An 18,560-nucleotide genomic window follows, 5' to 3' on the forward strand; every position below is an offset into this window, starting at 1 on the left:
TGCCCAAGTGTCCAGCCAGTGGATGATCATGGTAATCATCAAGTTTGCTGATGACACAACAGTGGTAGGTCTCATCAGCAACAACGATGAAACGCACTACAGAGAGGAAGTGGCACAGCTGGCTGAATGGTGTGGCACAAACAATCTGTCCCTCAATGTGGAGAAGACAAAGGAGGTTGTGATGGACTTCAGGAGAAACTCCGTTGACCACCCCCCACTGACCATCGACAGCTCGACTGTGGAGAGAGTCAGCAGCACTAAATTCCTGGGGGTACACATCACAGAGGATCTCACCTGGACCACCAACACCATGTCACTCTCCAAAAAGGCACAACAGCGCCTACACTTTCTCCGCCGGCTGAAAAGAGCAAGTCTCCCTCCACCCATCCTCACCACATTCTACAGAGGCACCATTGAGAGTGTGCTGACCAGCTGCATCACTGTCTGGTAAGGGAACTGCAGTGCTGCTGACCGCAAGACCCTCCAGCGGACAGTGAACACAGCTGCAAAGATCATCGGTGCCCCTCTCCCCTCCATCCTGGACATCTTCCTTACACGATGCTCCAGCAAAACCAACAGCATCGTGAAGGACTCCACCCATCCCTCCCACAGTCTCTTCCAGCTCCTACCATCAGGAAGACGGTACCGGAGCATCAGAGCCCGCTCCGCCAGACTGCTCAACAGCTTTTTCCCCCAGGCTGTGAGAGCCCTGAACTCAAACCACCCCGCCCCCCTCTGAAACCCCATGCAAACCCCTACCTCCTGAACATGGACCACCCCCCACCCCAAACCTTACCACACCAAAGAAAAACTGTATGGAACTTTATTTTTTTTTATTTATTTTATTCTTATTTTTCTTTACACTATGGACACTCTCCTCTATGTGCACTATGGACACTTTACACTATGGACACTCACACTTTACACTATGTGCACTATGGACACTTACACTTTACACTATGTGCACTATGGACACTTACACTTACACACACTGCTGCGTGTTCACAATCTCACAAAAGACTCAGCAATATATGTATGTTTACATGCTCATGCACTACAAATCATCCTGCACTGTTCCCCAACCAGCTGCTGACTCAAATGTCTCTCTTTGCACATGTACAATATTTGTGAAGCATTCGTATAGTTTGTATTTTTTATCTTCTATTTTTTAGTTTGTATAGGGTAATACTTATGTGAAGCATTCGTATAGTTGTATTTTTTATCCTTTATTCTTTTAGTTTGTATAGGGTAAATACTTATATATAGTATACTTATAGTTAAATCTGTTAGTAGTGTATAGGTTTATAGTGTTTTTTTTTTTACTTCATTGTTGTATGTCTGTATTTATGTAGCACCGTGGTCCTGCGAGACACGACATTTCGTTCCACTGCATGTCCCCACATGTAGCGGAATGACAATAAAGCTCAACTTGAAATAAAAGTAGACCCTTTGCAATTTCAAATGATACTTTGTTCTTATCTGTACGATCAAAACTCATGGAGTATTTTTTGTTCTTTTCGCATCATAAAGAAAATACGAGACAGCCCGGCAGGAGCAGAAGATAGCTTGTCTTTAAGAAAATCCATGGCAGCCTGACATCCACTTGACCACATGAAGGGAATATCTGATCTGGTAATGGCAAAAAGGGGCTCTGCATTGCGGGCATAATTATGGAAAAAGCCTCTATAATAGCTTGTCAGTCCTAGAGACTGTCTGACTTGGTTAATGTTACTAAGGGTTCTGAAATCAGATACTGTCCTCACTTTGTCCTCATTTGTCCGGACACTATGAAGGTAAATTTGGTGCAAAACAACTGAGCGTCCGTGACAGCAGAATTTGTAGATGTAGAGAACAGCCACACATGTGTATCAGTAAATTTGAAGCCACAGACAAAAGTCGCAAACTTTCAGATTTTTTTCTCTCTCCCACAAACACAACACAATAGTTACACCTTCTCGGATCCTTCATTGCAGATACACATATCATATTCTACGAATCACAAATCAAGAAACGCTCACGTGTTTTGCTACTATTGCAGTGAATATGGTGCAAAACACATTCACACACCTGCATCACAAATGTGAAGTCACGGACAAATTTTGTACATCCACAGATCAGTATGTGAATTCTGCAATGAGATTTGCAGACTTGTAGAATGTTTTCTTACATATATATATTTTTTTTCCTCAGATGCTTTTTCGAGCACAAACACAAGTACATAAGGACAACAGCTTGACTCTGCTGCGGTCCTACTCGCCCTGCTCCGAACGGGATTCGAACCAGTCTCCAGCGTGGGAGGCTGGCGCTCTAACAAGGAGGCTAAAGGCCACGGACTCTAGCGTCAGTCGCTAAAGCACCTCTTGAGATCAGGGGAGTGAGGTTTACCTACACAGCACCTACTTGCTGGCCTCTGCTGCACTCACTCCATCCAGGTCATGGCACCAATGTTGCATTCCTACTCACCCCGCTCTGAGCGGGATTCGAACCACAGTCTCCAGCGTGGGAGGCAGGCACTCTAACAAGGAGGCTAAAGGCCACGGACTCTAGCGTCAGTTGCTAGAGCACCTCTTGAGATCAGGGGAGTGAGGTTTACCGACACAGAACTTACTCGCTGGCCTCTGGTACTCTGCTACGAGTCTTAACGCTGTTTTTCACTTGCAAATGACTAGTTTCACGCACTCTCCCTTTTGCACCACATATCTGTGTGACAAATGGAGCAAAAGTGATTTGTGCATCTGTAGAGGCAACGGCGAGCACTCTTCAGAGATCAGAGAATTTTGGCCAATCAGAAGAGCTACACTGTATCTGGTTTTTGTTATTTTTTATAGTTGTTCATTTTTTATGTTCAAGTTTGTGGATCTTATCGTCTGCAACGTCGGGGGTGTATTTTGGAGCCATCATTACGGTGATTACATCAGCTGGTAAGTTAAGTTATAAGGTCAGTTTACCGAATTAATCAGGGAAACATAATAATTCTACACTGCCTTTTTATCGCAGGTTATGTCAGATGTTACATAACAGCGAGCTAACGTGAAAATAGTAAAGAAAAATGAGTTAAGACACACTGCTGTTATGCACATCTTTTGTATTTTATTTTCAGGTTTTAGTGTATTGGTAATGTCACCTGCAACGGAGGTGTAATGGAGTCTTTTCTTGTGATTGAATCGTAGAGGTAGTAACAACAGGTGAGTAAGCTGCCATATATTAGCCGAATTAGACCAAGTATCAGTTAGACTGGCTGCTGCTCAATAACCCACAGAACGGGTTGTATAGGAACGGACTAGCAATATATAGGAAGTTTGGCTAACAAATATTATGTATGTTGTTTATTTTATTATAACGTGTAAGTTCTATTATTGTATGGCAGTTTTTTCTCTGACCATAAACTACAGTAACACTGACAGGATTGTGACTCTGTTACAGGAGATTGCTCCAAGCACAAACAGTGATGCTGACTATGAGGGGCAATCATCAAATGGCCAGCTGTCAATTTTATTGAAATTAGGTAACTCAAAATACATTTGATTTTACATTATATTTACATTCCTGCATTTTCCAGATTATTTAATCCAAAGCAACTTGTGCTGCATTATGTACACATTTTATTGAGTTAAGTTACCCAAACAGTATTTTCAGTTACTGCTTTTTTATTATTATTATTTTCTAGTTTGTGGTCTGGATCATGTCATCTGCAATACATTCCAGTTGGAGGCTTTTTTTGTGATTGCCATCATAACAGGGATAACATCAACTGGTAAATTAGCCAAATTAAACTAGTTAAAGGTTTTTTGTTTGTTTTTAAATCGTTATCCATTCCCTTGGAATCAACCCCATTATTTCAGCAATATAACACTAAGCTCACAATGTCAAATGCAGAAACATTAATTCATGCATTCATGACCTCGAGGCTAGATTATTGTAATGCTTTATTGGGTGGTTGCTCTGCAAGTTTAATAAACAAACTCCAGCTGGTTCAAAATGCAGCAGCTAGAGTTCTTACTAGAACCAGGAATTATGACCACATTAGCCAGGGTTCTGTCAACACTGCACTGGCTCCTTATTAAACATCGTATACATTTTAAGATCTTGCCAATTACCTATAAAGCCCTGAAGGGTTTGGCACCTCAGTATTTGAGTGAGCTCTTATCGCATTATAGTCCTTCACGTCTGCTGTGATCTCAAAACTCTGGCCATTTGATAATACCTAGAATATCAAAATCAACTGCGGGCGGGAGATCGTTTTTCTATTTAGCGCCCAAACTCTGGAACAATCTACCTAACACTGTTCGGGAAGCAGACACACTCTGTCAATTTAAATCTAGATTAAAGACCTATCTCTTTAACCTGGCTTACACATAATACACTGTCACATTTCTATAATCAAATCCGTTAAAGGATTGTTAGGCTGCATTAATTAGGTCAACCGGAACCGGGAACACTTCCCAAAACACCTGATGTACTTGTTACATTGTAAGAAGAATGGCATCTACGCTAATATTAGTCTGTTTATTTCTTATTCCAAGGTCACCGTAACCACCCAGATCCAGACTTTATCCAGATCAGATGATGGATCAGCACCTAGAGATGACCTCTACAGCCAGGACACCTAGATGAGCCCCAGAGACTGATCCCCAGTGAAGACCGTCTCCAAGACGGTCATTGGGACAAGACTACAGGAACCAGATGAGTCCTTTACACAATCTAACTCTGCTACAGCATGGAACAACCTGCTGGTTCATCTGGCCAGAGGAGAATGACACACTATTTCCCTGTTTAATACTGTAAAGCTGCTTTGACACAATCTGCATTGTAAAAAGCACTATATAAAATAATGATGACTTGACTTTGATCTACTGTTTGATCTGCAGGAATGCATTATAAGGAATGGATTATAAATTTAATGATTTGTGATGGATTATCAACTAATTATGCACCTTCCTTGTAGGTGCGTTCAGAGAGTGTATCGTATTTTTAATTAATCTCAAAGTGCATACAGCACAAAATCTGGCAGTTAGGGCAAATTCTGTAAACACTTTTATTTCTGTGAAGTCTGTTTTGTCATGCTGCAGATACAATCCCCAGGGGACTGTGGTGATGCCCTTTTTCAGCTCGCACATGCTAGAGATGAAGATTTGTAATTTGTATTTTTTTTTAAAAACATGTTCAACAATTAAAAATAATATTATAAAGACAAATGCTAATGAGTTATTGTGATCTTTATGGGGTTGTAAAATAATATGGTATATAGTGTTGTACTGCAGTTAGATTGTTGTATACACTCAACAGGATCATACAGGAATAATATTTTAAATGAGAATACAGGAATAATATATCCAGGTACTGTAAAATTTACAGCAATCTCTTTACAGTGTAGTTTAGGTGCATATCCATTGGCACCCGAATGAGTAGGGGGTAATAATAAAATAATAATAAAAGCTGCGAGCATCTTCCGGAGGGGACAGCAGCAGATACCAATAAAGGTATTTTAATTTTAATAAAGGTAATTTCTAAAATCACTCATTGCTATAATGTACATTTGTTTATATTTTTTAAAAATATATTAACAAATATATTTAATCATTTTGTAAATGACACTCTCATAATTATCTATGTAATTAACGGGTTTATCTTTCATGAAGCCTCTTTGAGAGTTGAAGCAGGGATGGGCAAACTTGGTACTGGAGGGCACTGTCCTGCAGTTTGCTTTAAGCCTAATCAAACACACCTCTACCAGTTAACTTAATTAGGAGCAGTGTTGGGCTAGTTACTCAAAGAATGTAATATATTACTCATTACTAGTTACTCCTTTCAAAATAAATATTCTTACTTTACTTGTTACTTTATGGCAAGAGTAATTAGTTACACTACTAGTTACATTACTGTTTCTTCAAGCCCCACATAAGTTGTAACTGTGTATCTTCCACATAAAATTATTCTAGAATGTTACTAATAACATATTTCTGCCTCATCATTTCACCAAAATCCACATTGGATCGCAGTCAGAAATTATTACAAATACTCAATAGTGATTGATACAACATTTCTACTTGAATGTCACTATCAGTCTCATTAATTGTCATGTGCAGCTTTAAGCTAATTGTAAGTTCTCCATTACAAATACATTTCATTATGTATTTTATCAAATGACATACGTTTGTAAGAAACTGTTTGATTTTTCAAAAATATTTTGAATTATAGTAATATAATGTAGCACATGTTGATCGGAGGGATGAGGGTGGGATGTAAAGCCAGAGAAAAGTACAGCCACAACTTATACAACAGTGTTCAGATCATATTTTTTCCTGACAAAATCAATATAATGCAATATTTCCATCTGCTGAATGTAAGCTTTTCCATATTCCAAGCTTGCCTGCTGCACTGGGGACATCACATGCATGTGCGAGTCATGAAAATTATGAAAATAAATCTAGGAATTATTTGATTGTTAGATTTTAAATCAGCAGGGTTGAGGTATCAAAAGTAACTAAGCTGTTTTATGGATAGTAACTGTAATATTATTACTGAAATCTTATTAGTAATTAGTTACACTACTAGTTACTTCAAAAATGAATTTTATTACAGTAACTAAGTTACTAGTAACTAGTTAGTGCCCATCACTGATTAGGACTACTAGAAGGCTACAGGTAGGTGAGTTTTATCAGGGTTGGAACTAAACTCATTTAATATTTCAACTATAAACAAATATACTGTATTGTATAACTGTGAGTGATTTCAGAAAAAGAAAGAAAAAAACTTAATTTTTTGCCACTCTCCGCTCCGGAAGAAGTTTTTTTTTTCTCACTGCTGATAGGCGCCCAAACTAGCTCTTCTGATTGGCTGAAATCCTCTGATCTCTGAAGAGTGCTCGCCGTTGCCTCTGCAGACGCACAAATCACTTTTGCTCCATTTGTCACACAGATATGTGGTGCAAAAGGGAGAGTGCGCGGAACTAGTAATTTGCAAGTGAAAAACAGCGTTAAGACTCGTAGCAGCAGATTCAGGCCGTTGTCCTTATATACTTGTGTTTGTGCTCTAAAAAGCATCTGAGGAAAAAAAATATATATGTAAGAAAACATTCTACAAGTGTGCAAATATCATTGCAAGAATTCATATTCTGATCTGTGGATGTACAAAATTCGTCCGTGACTTCACATTTTTGATGTGAATGTGTTTTGCACCATATTCACTGCAGCAATAGTAGCAAAACATGTGAGCGTACGAGTTTCTTGATTTTTGATTTGTAGAATAGGATTTGTGTATCTGCAATGAAGGCTCCGAGAAAGTGTAACTATTGTTTTGCGTTTGTGGGAGAGAGAAAAAAAATCTACACGTTTGCGACTTTTGTCTGTGGCTTTAAATTTACTCATACACATGTGTGGCTATTCTCTACATCTACAAATTCTGCTGTCACGGACGCTCAGTTGTTTTGCACCAAATTTACCTTCATAAGACACTGTCCGTGGTGACATTGTAACCAAGAATAGTGAGTTCACTCCTGCAGAACTGGCATTTTTCACGCTTGACAGACAACCCTGCGGATTCCAGCCTGGTAAGAACTTCCTTCAGGTCAACAAGGTGCTGTTCAAAATTAGGTAGGCATACAACTTATAGATGAGACCAGCAAGGACAGTGTAAGACCCGAAACTGAAATAACCTGCAGTGGGAAATGAAAGCAGTCTTCTGTTTTAAGTTCTCAGCCATCGCCACCTGCCAGTAACTTTTGGCCAGATCAATAGTGGAAATGAAAGCTCCTCCCGCTAGAAAGTCGAGAGATTCATTAATCCTTCGGAGAGGATAGGAGTCTTTGACTGTGAGCTTATTTAACGCACGATAATCAACACAGAATCTTTGTTTTGGGACAATTACGACCGGAGCAGCCCAAGGACGAGAAGCAGGTTCAATTATTCCTTTCTTTAACAAAGTCTTTTTTGAGACTCAAGGAGTTCCTTTTTAGCAGGAGAATTGCGGTAGGGAGCAAGGTGAACTGCTCGCATCACCTGTATTGATTTTGTGCTCCACAAGGGTAGTGCATCCCAAATGTCCATCGAACAAACCACTGAACACCTCTAGCAGCTCAGTCAATTTGTATTTCTATTCGTTATTCAGGGATGCTTCCTCGATTTTCATGGACACGGTACAAGAACTGACCCCCAAGCACAACAAATCAGAACTAGTCATCATTAGGTCATCACCTTCAAGCTCCTCAAAGGGCAGTGGCTAATCTCCAAGCAACACTGTGGAACATGAAGTGTGACCGAAGATCTTAGCATAAAGTCCATTCCAAGAATGACAGGAGAAGAAAGACTTTGAAGAACAGCAAACCGATGATAGAAGTGCTGACCTATGAAACCCAAAGACAACCAGAAGACACCCAGTGGGCAAAAGGATGCACCATCTGCAACCTGAATAGGAGGTGCGGACCACAGCTTTAATCGTGTGACCCACCAGGACTAAGTCTGGACAACCTCTGACTGCACTGCAGATAGGCAAGCACCAGTGTCAAGAGTGGCGTCAAAAGCTTTACCATAAAGATTAACCTTTACTCTGAATGGAGTATTCCAATGGGACAGGGAAACAACATCTTCAACATGACACAAGGTAGGCTGATCATCTATGGAAGCATCAGGACAACGATGCACAAAAACTTTCTGGAGAGAGGATTGCCCCATCTGAACGTCCTCCCTCCCCTGAAGTTTCCCTTCTGGTTAAAGCCAGAGAAAACTCTTCCATCTCCAAAAGCCTGGTCAGAACCAGGTTCCATATTAACATCATCACCTGGCGTGATCAGAGGCTCCATTGGAGGCAAGCGTGGCTTCACTTTCTGACTACAGTTTGGGCAAGTACGAGTGGTGAAACCAGGCAAGGAGCATTCCTCAAGGGCGCAATGATAGCCTGTAACTGAGGAGAACACCCAACACTTGGACCAAGGACTTCATGAAGCTTGTGAGCCCACAAAAGAAGGTCCATGACCGACGATATTGGTGTGCCATAAAGAGTGACTCTATATATCTCAAGCATATGCTTCCATATCAAGTCAATTTGCTCTGTTTGGGGTGGAGGGGACTTTAGCTTACAAAACTCACCCAACATGTGAGCGACAAAAGTTGGCAGTGGCTCAACAGGCATTTGTATGCGGTCCAAAATGCCCCTCAGGATACGCTCTTGATTGTCCGAAGGCAGAAAGACTGACTTAAAAAACTCACAGAACTGAACCCAAGTGCTAAGGATGGTAAACTATTTTCTTGGCTCTTTTGAAAAGAAACGTGGGAGTTCAAGGAGAATTTGTGTATCCGTAAGATCCAAGGAAGTTTAGTATACGTTAAGTGACTGAAGCCACTCCTCAGGATATAGGGAGCCATCTGCAGCAAAAACGGGTGGCTCAAGCTGTGATTTGTAAAGCATAGAGGTAAGTGCATTTGTCATGGAAGTCATATCCACTGCAAGTGGCTGAGTAAACATGGGTTAATTGCTATAAGAGACACCAACTGGAACTGACCTTGAAGTTATCGACGGGTCTTGAACCACACCATAAAGCACTGAGCTGGCCAAGGGAGCTGGCTGTAGAGTAACAGGTACGGTACACTCCTACTGTGCCAAACGGTTCAGCAAACCTTTTTGCAGGGCAATCGAGTCATGAAGGCACCATTGCAGCACTGTTACCTCTGCTTGTAACACATGGACTTGAGCCTTTAAGTCTCCAATAGAGTGCTTTGACTCCCCTTGTTGTGGACTGACTGTGGGCCAGTCAGTCAAATCAAACTGCAAGCTAGGGTGAGTAGCCATTCCGTACAAAACACAATCACAACGAAGCAATGTGAATAACAACTTGGGGAAAAAATAAAGGTCCACAAATATCACAGTCAAAGCAGTAATAGCTCAGTAAATATTACTTATTAACACCCAGAGGAAATAAACAGCGAAACGTCTTTTAAATGTTCTCCAATAATTTACATGAACTCAGATTTTTCCTTTTTAACAGCAACCTGAAACATGTTTCCCAGTAATATTACATAGCAATGTGACCTGCATCAAGAAAAAAAAAAAAAAAAAACTCAGAAAATATGGATAAACACACACGATTTGCAGACAGTAAAATTTAACCCCACCTAGTATCCTTGCAAGTAACCTATAGTCCACAGGTGCTGGATTTATATGAACGGACATGCAATCTGTTTGCTTCTCATGTTCCCCAAATCACAAGTGAATAGTCCGCACTGACACTCATTGTGTAGATGTCCAATTAGCGAAAAAAACAAACAAACACAGTCTTCTCATTCTGAAGCAGCACAATGCAGTTCAGTTCAGTACTCAGTTAAAAGTTCAGTGATCCATAGGGCAAAGATGTCGAAAAAACATCAAAAAGTAAACATAAACTCTGAAAACAGTCCATAGGCAGCCAATCCACAAGGAAAATATAAGCAATCAGTCAAAGAAGCACACAGTACCTGGAAATCAGTCACACGTCGACTGCATGGTCCCCACAGGTAGCACAGTTAGCGGTCTGGTGGCTGCAACGCAACAACGAAAATCCTCTACCAAAAATAACGTAAGAAAAGCATTATCCCTGTAGATGAAATCAAAAGATGGTCGGTATGAATCCAGTCGTTCGGGTGCCAATTTGTAATGTGAAACAGAAACATGAAACAGAAGGCAAGAGAAAAAACCTCGAGGCAATCAGCTAGTGCTTCCACGAGCCTTTATAGTTGTTTGCACCAGCATACTCTTCTCACACACATTGAAATGGCGAGTACAAAATGGGAAATAAAACACGCTGGTAACATAACAAAAAAAAAAAGAAAATAAGTTACGGCACTGTGGTAGTCAGCAGTAGAGCGACCATCATCTCCTTACTCTTGACTCGCTTTCACAGAACAGCGTTCAAACTTACAGAAAAACATTTAAAGGGATTTTATAGATAATATATATATATATATATATATATATATTAAAGCATATGTGGCTAATGCTACATCCAGTGCCAGATAAGCAACTACCATTGAGATTCGAACATATAACTGATCTCTTTAGGCTGTTGTTATAGCTAAGGAGCTCACAGGCTATTATATTAAGGGTTTCTTTATCTCTAAACCACAAATACAATCCAAACACATCCATTATCATCATTCTCTCTATCTTTTGCTTCCTCTCACATTCTGACAAACATACAGACTCTCTCCTTCTCTGTAAATCTCTTTCTTAAAAAAAAAAAAGGGAAGGGGGGGGGGGGGGGGGGGGTATCTTTGCAGTATCTTTGCCTTGTAACACTGTCTGTGGCAAGATAAACACACACATGTACACACACACACTCACTCGCAGAGTGGCTATGGAGTGATGGCAGCCTGCACTATGACCATATGGGAGTCATAACTCAAGCCTCGGATTGGCGTAGAAACCATCTGCCCTACAGCAGGGGAGGGATGAAGCTGTAATGCACACAGAGACACACATTCACAGATGAGTCCTACAGTACTGCTGCCTCCTCCTCTGCCGCAAGACATCAGATCGAAATATCTGGATACAACAAAAAAGAATGACAGTAAATGTTAATTTCCATAATCTATTCCACCAGAAGACCAGCAATGTCTCAGATCACATATTCAGCTTTATGGTATCATTGGCCATGCATCACCTCTCCCTGCAGTCTAGAGAGGTTAACTGTGACTGTGTGCAGCTGGCCAGAGACCACCACTGATTAGAGACCCCTATGGTGACTAGTTTTTGACATTTACAATTATACAATTCACACTGTCTACCTAACTATTGAACTAAATGATATTGTTAATAAATACAAGCTTATAGTTTCTGATTATTTTATGTTGTACTAAATCATTCCAGACAGTAGTCATCCTTTTATCCTATATGACCAAATAATTCATACACTAAAATACATGCATACATACATACTTACATACATAGATAGATGTATTTTTTTACTAAATAAAAACATTTACTTTCTAATTATGTATTTATTGCGGCAAATCTATATTTATCTATGTTTATATTTACTTTATTTATCATTTTGTGATATTATCGTGTCTTATGAATGATTGAATGAATGAATGAATAAATAAATAATAAAGATTTTGTTACTAAATAAAACATATATAATTTTGAATTATATTATATTGTAATTAATCTATATTTATATTTACTACATTTATCTTACTGTGATATTGAATGAATGAATGAAAGAATGAATGAAGACTTTTGTTATTGTAATTTCTGATTATTTTATATTGCATTAAATTATGACAACTATATTTGTCCATATATTCTATTATCAGATAATTCACACAGCTATAATTCACAATGATTAATAATAATAATAAATTAATTCATGAAAACCTTTAAATTCCATTTATTTAATTTTGTGCTAAATCATGCCAGACTGTATTTAACATTTCAATTTGTTTCTCATTCATGTATGTTATGGTTGTTCTGATTTATGTACAATTCCCATATGGCTTTAGCTTATTGTTTACAGAATTTCTGATATTTAAGCACTTGTTTTTGTTTTCAGATTGTACAATAAACTGCACAGTGAAGTCATTAGTGACTAAAGCTTTAATGAAAACTGATCAGGCTGCCCTAGAGGTTTCCTAGCAACCGCTTAGATTGATGACTGTGGTGCAATTGTTTTTGTTTTAATGTAGGACTAAAGAGAGCGAAAGAGAAGAGAGAGGGAGAGAAAAGAGGGAAAGATGGAAAGCGAGAGATAGGAATTAGTGAGCTTAAAGGGCATTATGTCAGTATACAGAGGATTTAGCGCTTTAGGCGGGATTATGGCTCTATCGCTTTGATGGAGGGAGGACGGAGCCTTTAGTCCAAGGATGACCATTATTTTTCCTTTCTAGTGTGGGTGGCAGAAAGGGAAACCTGGCCGGTCGTTTATGAACATCGAGGTTGTGCACAAATAGGCTAGATTTAGAGATTCAATAACATAACATTGCCACCCACATGCCACCCAAAAGTCAGTATTCCATATGAAACTAAAATGATCTACATTAATTTCAGCATGGAATTGGAGATTTATATTTTTACCTCCAGCAGTAGCACAGCATGATAAAGTTACAGTCACCTTCTTTCATTGCAAACATCAAACATTCACTTGTTTCCAGGAGCCAATTTCGCCCCTGCCTTGACATTTCAGATCCATGGTAGATATAGGCTGGCCCTTATTGAGTAGAGTGCCTGAATGTTGGGGTAAATAGGTGAATAAACGTGCAGAGTAGAACCAGTCTGCATTGATCTACTGGGTGGAGAAGACTTCACCTCAATCAGTCTGTTGGTCACCCAATCCCCCGTGCTCTGGTCTAAAGCTACTGAGCCACAGCATTACACATCTCAGGTGCGCTCCCAAGGCAAAGGCTTGACAACATTTCATCATTTAAAAGTTAGGAAGTTTGGTAAATTTCATTTTTGATAGAAGTCACTATTTATCAATGCTGCATTTATTTCCTCAAAAAATACAGTAAAACAGTATTATTGTGAAATATTATTTCAGTTGAAATCTTTCTTATTATTTTAATATATTTAATATATTTGAAATTTTATAAATGTTTAAAGGGACCATGAACTGAGAAATCAAAATTGCCTTGATCTTTTGACATATAAGAGGTCATTGTACTACAAAAACTTCCTGTAAGTTTCAGAATTCAAAAGTTTCTTGTTAGTCTAAAAATGCTTATATCGAAGAATCTGAATGCCAAATTGACAGCTTGTGGAATGTGCCACTTTATGATGTAATATAATGTCTAAACACAGAGCAACGCCTGCTTCTATATCACTGTCTGTTTAGCCCCGCCCACGATTCTACATCACTGCCTGTTTATCCCCGCCCACTGATTCTACAGCACTGCCTATGTAGCCTCGCCCACCAATTCGAGCATGTAGAGTAAAAAATTGAGAGAGGCAAACGCAGGTCTACACAGAAATTAAACAATAAAGATGGCTCCAAAGACAACAAGACGCTGTGTGTGCCCCAAAGTTGTGGAACAAATCATTTGCATTGCCTTCCTTCTGTTCCCAACATTAGGAAAGAGTGGATGAACTTTATTTTTAATGAAATTCAAGACCCTGTCAGTAAGAACTTGTTCACTTCATTTTACCTAGGATTCGTTTACAAACATGGCACAATGTTTTGAAATCTTCAGTCTTCACAAGATTGAAAATCTTTGAAAATCGGTACTGTGTCGACTATATTGGATCCGACGGTAATGTCGCAACACACAGTGAGTAACTGTTTTAATTACATGTTCACTATTGCTTTGTCTGTTATTACAGATAATTTTATATGTACTTAGTATTTATGTGTTTTTGACCTAAATCACAGCAGTGTCCATCTGTGAAAGATGTAGGCTGTCAAACATACACAGCTATTATCCAATCTTGGCAGTGGGCGTTTACTTCCGAGTCTACAATCCACCACATCTATTCAAACAGAATGTTCTGATGAGGGGAGTCAAACACAGGACAAAAATTAGCCTATTATTTCTAAATTTGGATGTTTTTTGATGTAAAAATCCTGATAACATGGAGCTCAGAGAATAGTACGAAATAATAATAATTAAAAACAAAAAAAAACAGGCAGTTCATGACCCTTTTAAAATGTTTTATTTCTGAGATTGCAAGGTGAATTATGAGCAGCCATTACTCCAGTCTTCAGTCAACACAACCTACTGTGTCGCTACGGCATAGTTTCGACGCAGAAGTATAAATGAACCTTAACCGTTAGACCTTCAGAAAACATTCTAAAATGACAATTTGGTGCTCTAGCAACATTTTTATTTGCACAGTTGAAAATGGTTCAAGGAGAAGACAATTCCATTGCTAAAATTGTGTGATTCTACTTAATTATATTCATTTCGATTTATTGATTGATTAATTGATTGGTTAATTTATAGATTGATTGATTGTCCAATGTATGTGGTTACAATGTATTTTTTGCATGAGAGTGTCTTGCCAATACCTTAGCAACATGCTAACGTCAACTTAACAGGCGGTTGACTAGGCCTATGTAGGCGGTAGGGAGCTGAGTAGGCTTTGGCTCTGAGGATTGAAAAAAGCACTCGAAAGTGTGTCACTTTCTTCCTGCCCTCCATATATTTCTTTCTTAAATCATTGTCATGCCCTTGAAATCGTGAAAAAAAATTAATAAAAATCATGTTCCCATTTCAGAGGCAAAGAGGATGACAAAAATGTCAAATTGAGCAGTTTAGACATGGTTAATGTATAACTTCACATAACTTTTAATGAGTATTCAACCCCTTCTTCTGTTCATACTTGGTCATCATAATGACAATCTCTCTCATTTTATGTGTTTCATCATAATCCTTCATATAGTAAAATAGCACATCACACGAGCCACTTGATTGGTTGAGGCTTACAAAGAAATAAATCATACAGCCTCATACAGAATGGTATGCACACACACACACACACAGGTTTTTGTGGTTTATGGGGACTCTCCATAGGCGTAATAGTTTTTATACTGAACAAACTGTGTGTGCTATTGCCCTACACCTAAACTTAGCCCTCACAGGAGACTTTGTGCATTTTTAGATTTTCAAAAAAACACCATTTAGTATGTTTTTTTAAGCCTTTTGAATTACGGGGACATAGGCAGTGTCCTCATAAACCACCTTCATATTGTAATACCTCTGTCATACCCACATCATTATACAAATTTGTGTCCTCATAAACCACATAAACATGCACACATATATAAATATATATATATATATATATATATAATATGTTCATGAAAATCTAATTGCATTAGGAGAGAGCAGGAATCAAAATTGCAAATGTATGTAATAAATAGGGCAGTAAATGAAAAGCTCTATAATGGTAATAGTAACTGTATTTATACTATTTAATTTGCTTTGCTTTTTACATATCTTTGTTGGTAATTACTGATTGAGTTTGCCACAGTGAATACATTTAATCATTACACTGATAAAAATAAAAATAAAATAATAATAATAATAATAAAATAAAAAAGAAGAAGACAGTACAAAACTGTCAATGGTACAGGGCCCTTTCAACTACTAATATGTACTTTTAAAGTACTGAAATGCACAGGTGCTGCTATGTAACATTTAGGGGTAAGTAATGTATGCTACATATATGCACCTTTTAACTTATGTACCTTTGGATATCGCCCCTGTGTCAGCTTGGACTTTTTCTTTTCCTGAGATTGTACCAGTTACATTTATTGAGCATATTCCCACATCCCTGCTCAACCTTATATTATCTGTGGGAAAGCAGACAGTAAAAATGTTGTATGTACTGAGGTCTTACCATTACTACAGGTCAATACGGAACAAAAACACAAAACTAAATGCATAGTGGAAGTGTCAAAAACGAGGGTAGAATCTAGCCCCCTGTGATGCTCTGATTCATGCATTAGTGGAGAAAATGATGCAAAGCTGCTCTACAGTATTTTATTTATTTATTTATTTTGTATGCATGTTTCATTTATCATGATTGAATGCAAGGAAACACTCCATGAACAGCTTAATGACAGTTTGGTTTCACAGTAACATAAACGTGTTTGAGAGTATGTCACACACAATTGTACATCATGGGCCAATATTGGCATGTTTAACGCATCATGAAATAAGCAGCCTTCATCCCTGTCCGTCCCTCATGAATCTGCAAATCAGCATTCAGCGAAGTGTCAGATTCACACACACAGACACACACACATGCATGGAAACACACACAGCCTTGTGTCAGCAGCAGGCAGCCAAGAGGATTATAACACAGCTTAATATCTGATTTAATTACCACAGTAACACAGTGATCATGCTTTATTAGTGTGAGGAAAAGAAACGGAGAGAGTGCAAAAGAGAGTGCTGAGAGAGAGAAATGGAGGGAGGGAGGCAGAGAGATATATTCTCGGGGTTGTGGGTCCTCCGCAGCGAGTTGCTACTCACAGGAGTAAATATGACCTTTTTCTCTATAGTCCTTGCTCATTTTGTCTACTTGTATTTTCACTTTGTATTTTACTCATTTCACTTAGAAAAAAAGTTGGAAGTCAAAAAGCAAAGTTTTTGCCCTATAAATACATGTTAAAAATATCCCAAAACATGTAGCTAAGATCAGAAATGTTGCTGCGGAGTTGGGGGCAGTCTCAAAGGGATAGTTCACCCAAAAAGTAAACATTTGTCATAATTTATTCACCCTCATGTTGTTTCCTACTTTTTTTTTTTTTTTTTTTTTTGTGGAACACAAAATGAGATACTTAGTAAAATGTTCATGCTTCTCGTTCACTGAAAGTGAATATTCTGTCTTTCTAATAGTATTTTCATAAAAGACGGTCATACAAAATTATAAATGGACCGCTCATTTTAAAATCTTTGAAGTCTACTGACATTTGTTGTGACATTCACTTCAAACATGATTTAATGCAAGAAATGCTAATTTTCATTAGCTCTACAATATGTAAATCCACTTCACCAGATATAATTACTCTTCAACAGCGATTCTATAGAACGATAAAGAGACAAAATTCTAAAGATGGCTGTGCACTTGTTTCTCTGACGCACAAGGTCTATATTAATGTGCTGTATGGTAATAGGTTAATTATGTTGGAGCCACGTTTGTACCGCAGAAGTATATTAAATGAAATTGCAGATTAACCCTTTATGGTCTACCTCTCTCAAGTGCTGAGCACCCCTGGAGCACTGTCAGCTAAACCCCCTGGGTCTGTCCCTGGCTGGGATAGAGCTATTTTAACTTCTGGAATACGATTCAGACTAGGAAACAGAAGGTCACATGTCTCAACAGAAGCAAATAGCTGCTGTTTAATATTGTTTGTTGCAGTATGCTAGAGCAGTTAAGAACTGATCTCTCAGAAAGCTTTGGGATTCCAACAGTGGTGTATCTAAGTGCCAGAAGTTGTCTATTTAAACCTTACTCTGATTTTATCGCATATGACCACAAATGTGTAATTGAATTCGATAGATTATTTGGCCTCTATAAAATATACATACACACTCATCTCCAGGAGTGAGTTCAATACCATTTGATGCGACGGTAGAATAGAAATGGAGTGTAGTATATGAAAACCATGGCACAATCTCAGCAATGTTTTGAACATTTAGAGTCTAACCTTTCTGTGTTTGGCCATCATTACTTGCTGGATAAAGAGATTAAAGCATTTTAACCCTGCAGGAGTGCTGAGTCCTTCCAGCCATCCAAATATCCATCTGTCTCCCTTTTTTTCCATATGGACACTCCACATAAATATAATATAATATAATATAATTATAAAAATAAATAATATTAGATTGTATTATATTACATTACATTACATTATATTGGTGTAATAAAGAAGTTTAAGATTACAAATATCCTAACTAGAAAGCAGAAACCCAAGAAGATTGTATACAAAAAATGCCCTACATGACTGAAAAGCATTAATACAAAATAAATAGTGAAAAGTTGGTATGAAAATAATCTCAAAGGCCATTAAAGCTAAAAATCTGAGGGCTCTGGAAGGAGATTAGTGCACACATCGGACTCAGATGAGCTTTAGAACAATACATCAGTAT

Source organism: Barbus barbus (genome assembly GCF_936440315.1).
Source record: "Barbus barbus genome assembly, chromosome: 1".
In the NCBI taxonomy this organism is placed as follows: Eukaryota; Metazoa; Chordata; class Actinopteri; order Cypriniformes; family Cyprinidae; genus Barbus; species Barbus barbus.